Raw genomic sequence first — 3,342 nt, forward strand, 5'->3', positions numbered from 1 at the left:
GACCCGAGCCCCGGCCCCGCGCTGCTCCGACCGCAGCCCCGCAGCCACATCGCGCTCCGGAGCGCAGCGGCTCTCCCTGCCCCCGTACCGCCCGCCCCTGCAGCGCTCAGCCCCATCCCTCCCCCTGCATTTCGCTTTTAAACTGCAGCTGTTGAAGCTAAACCTCCTTTGCAGAAACAGCATTTCCTCCCACGTGGCCGTGAATTGTGGGTAATGTAGTTTTTCTGCAAATAAAAGGTAGGGGTCTTTTTCCTTCTTCTTCTTCTTTTTCTTTTTCTTTTTTTCTTTCTTCCCTCCTTTCATCATTCCTCCCTTCTTTTGTTCCCTCCTTCCCTCCCTCTTTCCTTTTCTCCTTCCCTTCCCCCCTCCTTCCTTCCTTTCTTCCTTCCCTCTCTCCCTCCCTCCTGCTTTCCACCCTTCCTTCCTTCCCTCCTTTTTTTTTTTTCTCAACTTAGATGCAATGTATTTTCTCGCAGTGTTGGTGAAGGTTTTTCTCTCAGTTGTTCGGTTCACTAAAGGGATGCTCTCACTTGCCAAACCTGCAGCCCTGGTCCAAGCAATGGGAACACAAAGCTCTCTGAGCAGCAGTTGGAACAGGCAATGGGGAGAGCCAGAGGCCGCAGTGCACTGGGTACTGAGGATAGCTTTAGGGGTCAGTGCCACCCAGCAGAGCTCAGCACCAGGTGTGCACATTTTAGGCAATAGCTGCTGTGTGCTGAGCATTGCATACCCACCTTGATGCTCTCCTAAAGGGGAAATCCCCTGCACTGAGAGCTAAGAATGATTTTGGTAGCGCTGCTCGCAGTGCAGCACGGCTGCTTGGAGCTGAGGAAACTTCTGTTACTCCTTCGTGCCCCACGCTCACTGCAAACTCAGCATCTTGCAACAGCAAACTCAGCATTTGCCAATATCCGTGCACTTCTTCTCTGCCCTCCAGCAAAGATGGGAGCCACGAGGTTCTCCTGGGGAGGGAATGCCACAGGCGGGGCAGATTCCTTCTCACTGCTCCTGCTGGCTCCCAGGTCCTGGGGGCTCCTGCCCATGTGTGCCTGGGAGCTCTGCTCCATCCCCGTGCAGCTGGGTGCTGCCCTTCCCAGCAGGGCATGGGTGTTGTGTGCACCGGAGACCTTTGTGCCAATGGTGTGGCAGGGAGTGGAACTATTGCAGTGCATTGTTATGGTTTTCTTCCTATGTTTCTCAAAACATTGGCTAAATATTTACCTGCTTGAAACTTCTCAGGATGTCTGCGAAGGGTGCTGTTACCAGCCTTGAAACAGAGGGAAAAAACTAAGAATGAGTCCAGGAGGTACAGGAAAGAATGAAATGAGCATCTCCCAATGAAAAATCCAGTTTCTTCAGCAACCTCCAGAAGGTGCTGAAATACTTTGACATTTTCCAAGACTCTTTCACACCTTTCAAACAAGCTTGTCACAGTTTCTCGGAGCATTATGAATTTGGTGAAGCTGCATGTTCTGAGATCCCAGCTCCTCTCTAGTTTCACCCATGCTTTGCTTCAACTTGGCATTCTCCAGTGTTCTGGTCAACTAGGAAATGGCATTATATCACTCTAATTAAATCAGCTTTTCATCTTCAGCTGGAGTTTGCCTTGGTGTTGGCCACGCCTGCCTCCATCGCTCCGGTCAGTGTGATTAAATCACTGTGCTCTCCACCAGGCATCATGCAGCGTGGTTGCTGTGCCTTGCTGGTGGAATTGGTTTTTGAGGCCAAGTACCAGCTGGGAGGAGCTGGTGATGCTGGGGGTTGCTTTCCTTCCACTGTGTGCTTGATGCTCCATCCATCACTGCCCTGCAGTGTGGTCCCATCAGCCTCGTGCTTTCCAGGCTTGCTGAAAGGCAGAGTCTCCTCTTCCCAATGAAAGAGAACAGCCCCACTGATGGGACACTGCTGCTCTCCTCTCCCTCTCTGCTCTCACCACGAGCAGTGCGTGCTTCCTTCACCCCTGTCACATTCTGGCCCCAGTGTGTGCCATGCAGAGCAAAGCCCCACGTCCACAAACGTGTCAGAGGACAGACAGGCACCAGATGAAAGCAGCTCCCAGTGCTTGCAGGGTATTTTTTCCCAGTGACACCTCCCGAGGAACGTGCTCAGTAATAGCTCAGCATCCCCAGCAGGGGAGGGGACAAGAGGTGACGAGCCAAGCCGCTCTATTTCTGCAGGTTCCTGGCCACCACCACATTAACTCTTTGCACACAGATGCTTGCAAGGAGCCTTGCACCACAGCAGCCCTGCAGCAGGTGGCATCGAGGTGTGCTCATGGGCTGCCTCAGCCCCAACAGAAATTCCTGAGCTGGAAGGAGCTGCACTGACGTGTTGGGAAGGAGGGGAAGAGCTCTTCCTGCAGCCCACAGGCACTGTCACATGCTCGAGATAGGCTCCTGGAGGATGTGATTCAGAAATAAGTTGATGTGTGTTATTTTCCTTTGATTCATAAGCAAAACCCAAGAGAGAGTGAGGGCTCCAGCACGGATTTGCTGGCCCAGCATGGCAGTGTGGGGGTCAGATGGGCACAGACCAGGTGTGCGGCTCAGCTCGAGGATTTGGAGAACCACAGACAACAAGCACACAGTTCTGCTTGCTGCCTCACAAAGCCAAGAACCACTTTTAATTTAGCACTCAGGCTCTTCTGTACATTTTGGATAAGGCTTTTAAAGAGACGTGGGTGCTGTTTCATAGTGTTACCTGTACTAACATTGACCTTTATAACTCCTCATTCCTATGGGTAAGCAGCACCGGATCCAGGAGATGTACCCATTTTGCTGCTTGGTGCCACGCTCACCTTCCCCACCTCCCTCTGCAGGAGCCCAGGGCTGCAGTGCTGCCATGCTGGGGCTGATGCCACCACTGCTGTGTGCAGCTCGGGGACGGGCACTGCTGTCACCTGCTCTGAGCGCGGGGTCTGCGATGCGATGCGGGATGACACGGCAGAAAGGCGTGCTGTATTTAGGGCACGCTCAGCGCCGGGGGCAGGGGGATGGGAATTCATTAGCAGTGCAGTGTCTCTTTTAATCAGAAGGCAGGTGCTGCTCGGCTGGGGCTGGAGGCAGGGCAACGATGGATGCCATGCAGGGGCATGTGCTGAGCCGGGGGAAGGGATGGGGCTGGGGGTGTTTGCAAGGCGTCCACATCAGGAAGAGGGGAATGTTATTGAGGGTGCTCCTGCGGGGAGGAAACAGAACAGAGCGGGCCAGGAGGGATCCAGGTTGTGCCCTTTGCAGGGAAGTCACCGAGTGACTGCCACAGCACTGTGATCACTCCCAGCACTGATGCTCTCTTCCAGTGATGATGCTCTGATATTAAAATGTGTATTACGCTACCAAAAAA

At 53.5% G+C, this 3,342-nt stretch overlaps 1 long non-coding RNA gene across 1 annotated transcript; it reads left to right on the plus strand.

The window, feature by feature from the left end:
- Positions 1-6: 6 nt before the first annotated feature.
- LOC104913678 lies at positions 7-3,342 on the plus strand. The gene is made up of 2 exons (XR_795544.2): positions 7-237; positions 1,240-3,342. It is a non-coding gene; the product is annotated as an uncharacterized LOC104913678 (long non-coding RNA).

Source organism: Meleagris gallopavo, chromosome 19 (genome assembly GCF_000146605.3).
Source record: "Meleagris gallopavo isolate NT-WF06-2002-E0010 breed Aviagen turkey brand Nicholas breeding stock chromosome 19, Turkey_5.1, whole genome shotgun sequence".
NCBI lineage: Eukaryota > Metazoa > Chordata > Aves > Galliformes > Phasianidae > Meleagris > Meleagris gallopavo.